The following is a 12,451-nucleotide window of genomic DNA, read 5'->3' as shown; positions in this document are numbered from 1 at the left end:
AGGCAACCGGTACGTGTTGGTCGCCATGAACTATTTTGCAAAATGGCCTGAGGCGTACGCAATACCAGATCAGGAAGCAGAGACGGTAGTTGATGCTCTGGTAGAGGGCACGTTCAGCAGGTTCGGGGTGGCAGAAACCATTCAAAGTGACCAAGGGAGGAACTTTGAGTCGCGGGTCTTTGCCGCCATCTGTGAGCGCACGGGGATGCATAAGACCCGGACCACACTCCTGCAGCCCCAAAGCGAAGGCCTCGTCGAGTGTTCAATAGGACCCTGGTAAAGCAGCTTGCAATCCTCACTGCGGAACATCAACGGGACTGGGACACGCAGCTGCCCTTCGACCTCATGGCCTACAGGTCCGCTGTTCAGGAGTCCACCTCATGCACGCCTGCCCTCCTCATGTTGGGGCGGGAGCTACGGACGCCAGTGGAGGTGGCCTTTGGCAAGCTCCCTGTCACCCCTGCTGTTCCCCCGGAGAGAGAGTACGCCAGGAGACTCCAGGATCGGATGGAGTCCGCCCATATCTTTGCCCGAGACCAGCTGGAGAAAGCGGGCATGAAACAAAAAAGGAACTATGACATAAGGTTGACGGGAAAACACTTCCAAGCTGGAGAGCTGGTGTGGGAAGAAGGGACGGTGCCCCAAGTTGGACTGTCATTGGGAGTGGCCTTGTCACGTGGTGGAGCGGCTGGGTGAAGTAGTGTACCGGGTCCAGCTGTCAGGAAAGAGAAAGAAGGTTGCGCTCCACAGAGACAGGGACTCCCTCGCCTCCCCAAGCGTGGAGTCCCAGGCGCCCGCCCGGAGGGGCGACGGCGCAAGCGCTGCACGCGGCTACACAGGGGCACACGAGCCCTATCGAAGTCCCATTTCCCCTTCACATAATTCCCCAGAGACAGTGACTAACCCCCCTGTTCACATCCCTCCTTCCCCCTTCCAAAAGTTCTGTTTTAAGATCTAAACATTATGTTATTGTGCGTATCCTGCAAGTCTTGTATGGATCACGATCATTTTAGGCGCATTTTTTTTGGTTTTCAATAACTTGAGGTTTTCTGTCCTTTAATATCATTTTATTCTCAGGACTAAATTTGGAGTATTGTAATGCATGTTATCTGTCTATAATAAGGTGTTATATGTTCTGTCTTTAATTAAATTACATATGTCTGGCTGATGTTTTGTTTCCAGGTCCAGCTGTGAAGATTAATATGCCAACTCTGTTAATTAAAACTACAATTAAAAACAAAAATCAAGCATTTTCACAATACTAATTTTACACAAATTAGGATAATGAACCAGGTAAACATCTTCACAAGAAATTGCTGATTGAGTTGTTAACAAAATATATCCCTGTTTTATATTTCAGACAATTTGATCGGTAAGTTAGTCAGTAGGCCTAACTGTTCAATGAATAATAAAGTAAATAAAATGTTCCAGAGGGCTTGGCATTTATCCCCCCCGCTATTTCTCTGCTGATTTTCATGAGTTAAATAATTTATTTTGAAAGATGTGTTTGGTTTAGAGCTCCCCCTCTAGAGGATTCAAGTAATAACACCTCACGGTGAAGGGTTTTTGTTCATCCTTCTCAACAGTTTGTAACACTGTGACTCCCTGGCACAGTAATACACAGCTGAGTCTCCAGGCTGCATGTTTTGCCCTTGCAAAGTGACTGTTTTACTGGCCTCGTCAAGGGAAAGACTGAATTTACTACTAAGGGAGTCTTTCACTTTTTTGTCCCCGGTATAAATGAATCCAATCCATTCCAGTGAGTTTCCTTCAGGTTGTCTGATCCAATGTGTCCAGTAGTTAAGTGTATAGGAGACCTGACAGCGGATGGTCAGAGGTTGACCAGGTTGGATAGTCAGAGACCCTGGCTGAGTAAGCTGTTCACAGTTCACACCTGTAGAGAATACAAGCTTTTGGTCATAAATGAGCTACTTAAACTATGAATAAATATGTTTTCTTATGGGTTGGATATTTTTTCATGACGCCTCACCAGAGCCAGCAGCCAGGACCAGCAGCAGTACAGCTACAGAGAACATGGTTTGTGTTGAAGCTGAACTGGAGGAAGATGTCCTGTTCTACACTTGACAACTTATAAGGCTCAGCGAGAGGAGAAAAACCCACAGTCTTATTTGCATAATTCAATGAAAAGGCAAATGTTTGTTGAGATGCTACGCGACCCGGGGGGCAGGAGTCCCAGATGATTTACACGTTTTTGCATTATTTGATTGACATATTACCGTTATGTATTTTTGTTTTACTCAATATTTTCTTATTTTAAAGGGTTATTAAGATTTATAATCATATATATTTGTTTTAATACTTGCTTGCATTTAAAAAAACATTAATATAATTTCAAATATAATTTGAGATTAAAGGCTGCAACATTTTGTGTTTTTGTGCGTATGCAGTAAGTCTAGTATCGATCATGATACTTGTAGGCCTAACTTTTTTGTTTTTTAATAACGTGAGGCTTTCTGTCCTTTTATAACATTTTATTTTCAGGTCTATATTCTGAGTCTTTTTAGAAATGTTATCTGTCTAATTATAAGGTGTTATATGTGTTCTGTCTTGTGATAAAATGATATAGGCCTATGTCTGGCTGATGCTTTGTTTCCAGGTCCAGCTATGAAGATTAATAAGCCAATTCTGTTAATTAAAATGACGCTGAAAAACGAAAATAACACATGTTTCATAATGATCATTTAACACAATTTAGAATAATGAATTAGGTAAACATCTTCACAAGAAATAGCTGCATGAGTTGTTAACTAAATATATCCGTGTTTTCTATTTCAAACAAGTTGGTCGGTAAGGTAGTCAGTAGGCCTAACTGATCAATGAATAATAAAGTAAATAAAATATGCCAGAGGGCTTGGCATTTATCTCTCCCTCTATTTATCAGCTGATTTTCCTGAGTTAAATAATCTATTTTGAAAGATGTGTTTGGTTTAGAGCTCCCCCTCTAGAGGATTCATGTAAGAAGAATAGAATAGAATAGAATAGACTTTATTTGTCATTGTGCATTGGATACACAACGAAATTTGTTTGTGCAACCACTAACAAAAGTGCAGTTGTGCTGGGTGGAGGGTAGGAGTGTAGTGTGATTATTAAGTTCTGTGATGGCCCTGGGGATGAAACTGTTCTGCAGTCTGGAGGTGCGGGCTGTAGTGGCCCGGTAGCGCCTGCCAGAGGGTAGCAGGGTGAAGAGATGGTTTGCGGGGTGAGTCTCATCCTTTAAAATGCCACATGCTCGGCGGAGGCAGCGCGTCCTAAAGATGTCATCCAGGGGAGGCAGTGGAAGTCCAACTATTCTCTCAGCAGACCTTATGACCCGACTGAGGGATTTCCTGTCCTTTTCTGTGCAGTTGACGTACCATGCAGTAATACAGTAAGTGATCACACTTTCAATGCAGCAGTGGTAAAAAGTCTTAAGCAGCTCGGGAGACAGGTTGTTTTTCCTCAATATTCTCAAGAAGTAGAGCCGCTGTTGTGCTTTCCTTACTGTGGCAGTTGTGTTCATCACCCATTTCAGGTCCTCTGAGAGCATAACCCCCAGGAACTTAAAGCAGGAGGTCCTCTCTACTTCCTCACCATTGATGATGAGGGGTTGAGGGTTCGCCTTTTGCCGCCTGAAGTCGACTATGATTTCTTTTGTCTTTCTGACATTCAGGGTCAGGTTGTTTTTTTGACACCATTCTGTCAGTCTGTCAACTTCGTCTCTGTAGGCACTTTCATTTACATGGGTGATTTGTCCTACCACAGTGGTGTCATCTGCAAATTTGATCACAGTATTTGAAGGATGGGTGTTGGTGCAGTCATATGTGTATACGGAGTACAGCAGGGGACTCAATACACAGCCTTGTGGAGCTCCAGTGCTGAGGGACAGGCTCGAGGATTGGTGGGGACCCAGTCTCACTGTCTGCGGGCGATCTGTTAGGAAATCCTTAATCCACATACACAGGCTGTAGCTGAGGCCCAGATCAAGAAGTTTGGTGATCAGCCGGTTGGGGACGATGGTATTAAAAGCCGAGCTGTAATCTATAAAGAGTAGTCTTACATATGTCTCCTTCTTGTCCAGGTGTGTCAGCGTTGAATGGAGGGCTGTGACGATAGCGTCCTCAGTGGACCTGTTTTCCCTGTAAGCATACTGATGCTGGTCCAGGGAGCGAGGGAGGAAAGCCTTAACGCGCTTCGCCACCAGCCTCTCAAAGCACTTGGCGATGATGGGAGTGAGCGCCACAGGTCTATAGTCATTTAAGGTGCTGATGTTACTTTGCTTGGGCACAGGTATAATAGTGGCTGTTTTAAAACAGGTTGGTACGACCGCTTTGGCTAAAGACATATTAAAAATGTCCGTAAAGACATCTGCAAGCTGGTATGCGCATTCTTTGAGCACTCTTCCTGGAATGCCATCTGGTCCCTCTGCCTTCCTTGTGTTCACAGACCTGAGGATGAGTCTTACCTCCTCTGCTGTTACCATGGCTGTGTGGTCTGTGCCAGCAGGTGGGGGAGCAGCTCCATTATCTAGCCCAGGTGTCTCGAAGCGGGCATAGAAGTGGTTGAGCTCCTCTGCTAAGGAGGCATTGATGTTTGTCGGTGGGTTGCGGCTTCCCCTGTAGTTCGTGATCTGTTGTATGCCTTGCCACACTTGTGTTGGGTCTCTGTTGGTGAAGTGGCCCTCAATCTTCTCCCTGTACATGGCTTTGGCCTGCTTGATGCCTTTTTTCAGGTTGTGCCTGGCTATGCTGTACTGTGCTCTGTCACCTGATTTGAAAGCTGCGTTGCGCTCCCTCAGAAGGGCCTGTACCTCCCCAGTCATCCAGGGTTTCCTGTTAGGGGGAATCCTGCTGCGGGTGATGGTGGTGATATTTTCAATGCAGGTCCTGATGTAACAGAGGACAGCGAAGGCATACTCATTTACATCCTGATTAAAAAACAAGGTCCAGTTTGTTCTTTCAAAGCAGTCCTGGAGCTGTAGAGATGCATCTTCAGGCCACTTCCTAAACGTTTTAATGGTAGCTTCTTGTTTTTTAATGATGGGGCGATATGCGGGAATCAGGGATAGTGACAGGTGATCAGACTGGCCCAGGTGTGCGAGGGGTGAGGCCCTGTATCCCTTTCTAATATTTGAATACACACAGTCCAGAATATTTTTTCCTCGAGTTGCGCACTTTACGTGTTGATCAAAGCAAGGCAGCACCGTCTTGAGGTTGACATGGTTAAAGTCACCAGCCACGATAAAAACGCCCTCTGGATAAGTGGTCTGCTGTTTGTTTATAGCTGCTAGTAGATAGCCAAGTGCTGCATTAACGTTGGCATCTGGTGTGATGTATACAGCGGTTACCACGGTAACGGAGAATTCGCGTGGTAAATAAAATGGTCTGCATTTGACTGCTAGCATCTCTAGATCAGGTGAACAATGCTGATCAATGACAGTGGAGTTTGTACACCAGTCCTTATTTACATATGTACATAGTCCTCCTCCACGGCTCTTACCAGAAGCCTCTGTTCTATCGCTGCGATGAAGTGAGCGACCTGCCAGCTCCACTGCTGCATCTGAGATCCCCGAGTGTAGCCAGCTTTCCGTGATAACGATGATGGAGCTGTCTCGTATGGTTGACCGCGTCGATATATCTAGATGAAGCTCGTCCATCTTATTTCCTAGAGACCTGACATTTGCGACGTAAAGACTGGGCAGTGGTGGTCTGTTTGGAGCCCTTTTTAGCCTAGCCAAGTCGCCAGACCTGCAACCCCGCTTCTGTTTACGTTCCCTCCTCCGTCTTCGGGGTATGCCGCTCGGTGTATCTATCCATGGAGACGCCGGTGTTCTAGCTATTCCCGGAGGAATCCCATGCGAGTGTTGAAAGGCACTCGTTATCGGAATTTGGCATGTTCTACCGAAGTGAAATAAATCCTCTCTGTTGTAGACAATATTTGACGATTGATTTGGTTTCATTTGACTGATTTCACTGCATTGTTTTTGGGAGCACTGAGCCGCTGCGACTATGCGCGCCGCCATGGCGCGCATAGACCTCACGGTGAAGGGTTTTTGTTCATCCTTCACAACAGTTTGTAACACTGTGACTCTCTGGCACAGTAATACACAGCAGAGTCTCCAGGCTGCATGTTTTGCCCTTGCAAAGTGACTGTTTTACTGGAGCCGTCCACAGCAAGACTGAATTGACTACTAAAGGAGTCTTTCACTTTTTGGCCCCCGGTACCAATCCCTCCAATCCATTCCAGTGCACGTCCTTCAGGTTTTCTGATCCAATATGTCCAGTAGCTACTAACAGAATAAGAGACCTGACAGCGGATGGTCAGAGGTTGACCAGGTCGGAGAGTCAGAGACCCTGGCTGAGTATCTGTTCACTGTTCACACCTGTAGAGGATATAAGCTTTTGGTCATAAATGAGCTACTTCAACTATGAATCAATATGTTTTCTTATGGGTTGGATGATTTCTCATAAAGCCTCACCAGAGCCAGCAGCCAGGAGCAGCAGCAGTACAGTTAGAGAACATGGTTTGTGTTGAAGCTGAACTGGAGGAAGATGTCCTGTTGTACACCTGACACCTTATAAGGCTCAGCGAGAGGAGAATGACCCACAGTCCTTTTTGCATAATTCAATGAGGCGTCAGATGTTGGTTGAGATGCTACATGACCGGGGGCCAGGATCACAGATCATTTACACGCTTTTGCACTATTTGATAGTGTGTTATTTAAACCATATTGCTATATTTTTTTATCTTTACATTTTTTTAAGCGTTATTAAGATTTGTAATTTTACATATCATTATTAATATTTGCATGGATTAAAAAAAATATAATTAATATAATTTAAAATGTAATGTGAGTATAAAGGCCCATTTAGGAGGTAAACTGTGTTATTGTGCATAGGCTGTAAGTCATGTATGGATCCTGATATATGAAGGGCTAACGTTTTTTGTTCAATAACCTGAGGTTTCTTTCCTTTTATGCCATTTTATTTTCAGGTCTAAATTTTGAGTCTTGTAATGCGTATTATCTGTCTAATAATAAGGTGCTATATGTGTTCTGTCTTGAATTAAATTGATACATGTCTGGCTGATGCTTTGTTTCCAGTCCAGCTGTGAAGTTTAAAATGCCAACTCTGTCAATTAAAACTACAATTGAAAAATCTATAAAAAAGTTTCATAATAATCATTTAACACAAATTAGGATAATGAACCATGTAAACATCTTCACAAGAAATATTTGCATGAGTTGTTAACTCAATTAATTTTTCCCTGTTTATATATTTCAAACAAGTTGGTCGGTAAGTTAGTCAGTGGGTCTAACTGATCAATCAATAAAGAAGTAAATAAATGTTCCAGCGAGCTCGGCATTCATCTCTCCCTCTATTATCAGCTGATGTTCATGAGTTAAATAATCTATTTTGAATGATGTGTTTGGTTCAGAGCTCCCCCTCTGGAGGATTCAAGTAATCACACCTCACGGGTGAAGGGTTTTTGTTCATCCTTCACAACAGTTTGTAAAACTGTGACTCTCTGGCACAGTAATACACAGCTGAGTCTCCAGGCTGCATGTTCTGCCCTTGCAAAGTAATTGTTTTACTGGCCACGTCAAGGGTGAGACTGAATTTACTACTAAGAGAGTCTTTCTGGTGTTTGCCCCCAGTATTTATCATGCTAATCCATTCCAGTGCGTGTCCTTCAGGTTGTCTTATCCAAGCTGTCCAGCTACCAACAGAATAAGAGACCTGACAGCGGATGGTCAGAGGTTGACCGGGTCGGATAGTCAGAGACTCTGGCTGAGTAAGCTGTTCACAGTTCACACCTATAGAGAATATAAGCTTTTGGTCATAAATGAGCTACTTAAACATGAATCAATATGTTTCTTATGGGTTGGATGATTTCTCAAGACGCCTCACCAGAGCCAGTAGACAGGAGCAGCAGCAGTACAGCTACAGAGAACATGGTTTGTGTTGAAGCTCAACTGGAGGAAGATGCCCTGTTTTACACTTGAGAACTTATAAGGGTGAGCAAGAAGAGAAAATCCCACAGACCTTTTGCATAATTCAATGAGGTGTCAGATGTTGGCTGAGATGCTACGTATCATGGGACATAGGAATCACAGATCCTTTACACATTTTTGCATTTTCTTATAATGTGTACGTTTACTGACACAATATTATTATAATCATCGTTAATAATATTGTTATAAGGCTGTTTAAAGATCTAAACTTCTGTCAGCCTACCTTTTTAGTTATTTAACAAAATGTTGTTTTCTATCTTTTGATTAAATTGCATATGCAGGTCTACATTTGGAACGTTGCAAAGCATGTAATTTCTCCAAAAATAGCATGTAATATGTATTCTGTCTTGTGAAACAATTATATATGTCTGGCAGCTGCAATGTTTCCTGTGAAAATCTATAAGGCAACTATATTGGTGAAACAATTAAATGGTGTGCTTTCACATTATTTTAGGTTGCCTCAAAGCCTAAAGCCACAGGGATTATGTGAAAATATGTGCCTTCGGTCCACACTGAACTGGGGTGAAGGCCTTACAGTGCTCTGCTCCCTCAGATTGGAACTGCGTGGACAAAGACAAGATCTTGACCCTGTGTTCTTGTGTCTTATGTTGCTCATTATCATGTTTTGAACATGTAACAAGTATCACGTTATTCAAAGAAAATAAAGGTACATATTTTTTTGTTTGTATGCCTTGTTATCAAATGTAAAAGTCTGACTGCTGCTATCTTTCCCTGTTCCCACTCAGAAGATCTTTACAGAAACTGTGTAAGGTGAAGTAAAACATTATACAGCCTGCATGCAACAACACAGCAAGAACACATGGGGCAAAGTTTCTAAGATGCGTTTGAGTAGTCCATCTTTGAACATTGTGGTTACACCACGGCAGCCTAGTGTAAATGCAGTCAGATTATTTTAGGCTGTGGTCGAATTAAATTACATTCTATTTCCTTTCCTTTCCTTTCTTTTCCTTGACCTTGATGGAAAATGGCATGAGGTCAAGGAAAGATGTGACAGAGAATGCATAGGTGCTTGGGGTGCGAACGGATAGATGCATTGTTTTTTGCTTAGAAAGGCAATTTACTGAGTGAAATAACCCGGAAGTATCAGAGTGGCATGACCTTTTTTTATTGAGGTCGAGAAAAGAGGTTAGGAAAGTACATAAGATGTACCTTTTTTGACGTTGATCTGTCCTGGTGAACCTACAACTTTCCGAAGATGGTCTACTAAACGCACATGTTAAGATGATTTTCATACTCTGTGTTGCTTCATGCAGGCTATATAACCCAGAGAAGAATATATAACTTCATTGCCAAGAATCTGAAATAAAAGTATAGGCACAAAGGTGAACGGAAATGGTTGTCACATCGTGAATGGTTTCTCAAGTTCGATCCCCTGTCCATTCATATTTATCGATATGAATCCCAGTTATGACATTAATATGATTGTATGACATAATTGTCCTGCTGCAAGGAATTGTGGGACGCCATTAGCTCCTTTCCTTTCCTAAAGGATGGTCCAGTGTACCCTATACTCGATATACTCAATAAGAAAGGAAGCATTGAAGCCTTTTTCCTTAGCATTTTATTCTACCGTAGCCCAGCAGCTACTGTATTATAGACAGGGCCGGCCCAGTCCACCTGGGTGCCCTAAGCAGGATAATTTTGGGGCCCTGCTTTGCGGTTGATAGAGTAGTTTTGCCACAGAGAACAAGCTACTGTATGCATTCATAACCCTTACGGTTTCTATCCGTACCACTTTGAACACGATTAGTCGCAATTATTTTCCTACTTATTAAGTATGCTCACTGAAACAGTCAAAGTAAAGCTTACACACTGCATATTCGTCAAGCTTGACTTACAGTATATGGATTCTCAAAATTTAGAGGTCCAAACACTGGTGTGCAGGGACAAAAACGCAAAAAAAGAAGAAGAAAAGAAAGCCCAGTATAGAGGTAAGTGACCTCAGCCATTATAGTTTCAAACTAAATAGTATTGTGCATCACCATATATTGCTGCCACTCAGCTATCGCTAGCTAGCGTCTGTTAACCTACTTTGCTAGCTTGCTACGTATTACTAGCTAACATAATTTCACTGATAACCTACACGAATACAAATGTAAAATGACCAGTGGTTTTTTAATGGGCCAGATGCACTCAGGCAATATTTGCATAGCCCAGCACCTGCAGGAGAAAAGACACCTGGATCCTTCATGTTCACCTCTCTCTGAACTTTAGTCCAACTAGTACTACTGTTGCTGTTTTTGCCGTAAGGAAGTCTAGACGAATTCTAATGCTGCTTCAATTTGTGTGCATAGAAAAGCCCGATACAACTGTTTGTATTCTATGTAATATGTGTCTTCAGGGATGTTTAGTATAGTCAATTAACAGGGCAACGCTCCACTCGCCATGGGAACGGGAGGCGCAAAACTCATTCCGCCTAATTCTTTTAAAGGGCTAGAACCGGCCCATGGGGAAAGAGCGGGAGAGAGGCAATGTCGGACAAAGGTAGCGAGCTTCGTTTAGCTTTGACATGAACCGTATCGTCGTCATCACGGTTGCCAGTTTGGGATCAGTCAAACAATCGCCTGCGCTGAATCAAACATCATGTTCCTTGCTTGTTGCCCTCTCAGCAACAACTTGCATTACATTAACCACAAGTTTAGGGTTCCCAGGTCAGTCAGAATCAGGTCATTTAAGGTTATCATGATCAGACCTCTATACAGTCTATGGGACAGACACAGTCAAAATTCTTAATTCTTCCATTGTTTTCTTATACTATTATGAGCTGTATGTTTATAATGTTTAATTTCTTGTAAAGTAAATTTCTTTGTGAATAAAAAAATAAAATAAAAGGAAAAGATAAAACACAGCGCTCTTGACGGCCCTTGGCGGTCGGGGGCCCTATGCGGCCGCTTAATTTGCGTATAGGGAGGGCCGGCTCTTATTATAGATGGACTGCATAGAGCCTCAGCTGGAAACCAAAAAGTGAGAGTGGGTTTTTCGGCTTGTTTCCCGTCAGGGAGACTTTATAATGAAGTTCTATTCTAATAAGTGTATTTCTACAGTGTACCGTCTGTACAGTATTGATTTGAATCTTTCCAAGTTTGTGTTCGACAATTAGGAGTTTAAAGATATAGGCTCCCAGCAACATGATTGGTCTCACAAATACGGAGCGAAAGAAAGTTAAATGCCAATGTTTATGTGGGGTTTTGTGTGTGGTTGATGGCTGGGTTAAGCAGCCTCACCTGGCCGAGAATGGGTCGGTGTGAGTCTGCACACCTGTTGCACATTGAGTAATAAGTGTGCACAGGTTTAACCAGCAATCTCCTGACAGCCACCACCCAGCATCAGCCTTTTTCCCCAACAGTGCAGTCCAATGGAGGAGGCAGCAACAGCAACAGCAACAGGCAAACGCCTGTGGCTAGCCTCCCTTGAAATCAGCCTGGAGCAGCCCAGGCCATACCACACTTCTGCCAGCCTGTACGTCAGCCCAGGACCCCATGCTCCATGAGGGAGTTGGGGAAAGGCCCTTTTGCCCTGGGAGAAGGTGGTCCTCCCGCATGCTGTTTCCGGCCGTCGGTGAAGCTACCACCAACACCCAGTTGAACCTTAACCCTGCCCGTCCAGACAGCCCTACAACGTCCACCGAGAACTCCACCAGTCAAGGCAGCAGCCCATGCCTCTCGTCGTCTCAATGAAGGAGGGGGAGGGTGGGTTGGCGGTCACCCTGGGGAGGTTTTGGGACAATGGGGTTTTTTATTTTGGGTATGGTAACCCTGAAAAGAGTTAGTTGATTGAGTTGGGTAGCGTAACCCTGGTCGAGTTTTGTATAGTATTTTTGGATGGGGGGGGATTTTTTGGGGTATGTGGGAGTGTGTGGACAATGACTGTCTTAAGCAGCCTTAACTGGAAGAGTCTGAACTCAGGGTCTTGGTTAGGCTGCACACCTGTTGCACATTGAGTAATCAGTGTGCACCGGTTAAACCAGTCATCTCCCCACACAGTTGAGCACCATTGTGATGTTCATTCACCGTAACTTTTATAATAAAATGGAATCTTACACCACGATCACACTGCATCATTGCCGAGGTGCCCAATAAAAGTCACCTAGATGGAGTGTAGCAGCCATCAAGGTGATGTGTAGCAATGGACCTTGTTACAGCCATGTGATTTGTGAGAATAAACAAACCCTTACTGACACTATGGCAAACGATTTGTCCACATTGCTTATGACTGAAACTCATTTGTTATTTTAGTAAAATTAGTAGCATTTAGTAGCAACAATTGTTTTAGTCAAAACTTTTTTGGGGGGAAAATTAACCAGTACAAGTTTAAAAACGTTTGTGGGCAACGGTCCAGAAAATTCCAAAACCACCAAAAAGTCATTCTTGATATTAAAATGTGAAGCATATTTCCCTTGCTGCCATATTTAGTCTCGCA

At 43.4% G+C, this 12,451-nt stretch overlaps 1 long non-coding RNA gene across 1 annotated transcript; it reads left to right on the top strand.

Annotated features, from left to right (window-relative positions):
• The first annotated feature begins 7,514 nt into the window (after nt 1–7,514).
• LOC115538028 (uncharacterized) lies at nt 7,515–8,699 on the top strand. The gene is made up of 4 exons (XR_003975004.1): nt 7,515–7,605; nt 7,694–7,791; nt 7,899–8,014; nt 8,466–8,699. It is a non-coding gene; the product is annotated as an uncharacterized LOC115538028 (long non-coding RNA).
• The last annotated feature ends 3,752 nt before the right edge of the window (nt 8,700–12,451 follow it).

Source organism: Gadus morhua, chromosome 2 (genome assembly GCF_902167405.1).
Source record: "Gadus morhua chromosome 2, gadMor3.0, whole genome shotgun sequence".
Classification (NCBI taxonomy): Eukaryota; Metazoa; Chordata; class Actinopteri; order Gadiformes; family Gadidae; genus Gadus; species Gadus morhua.
This window is presented reverse-complemented; position numbering and strand designations above follow the sequence as displayed.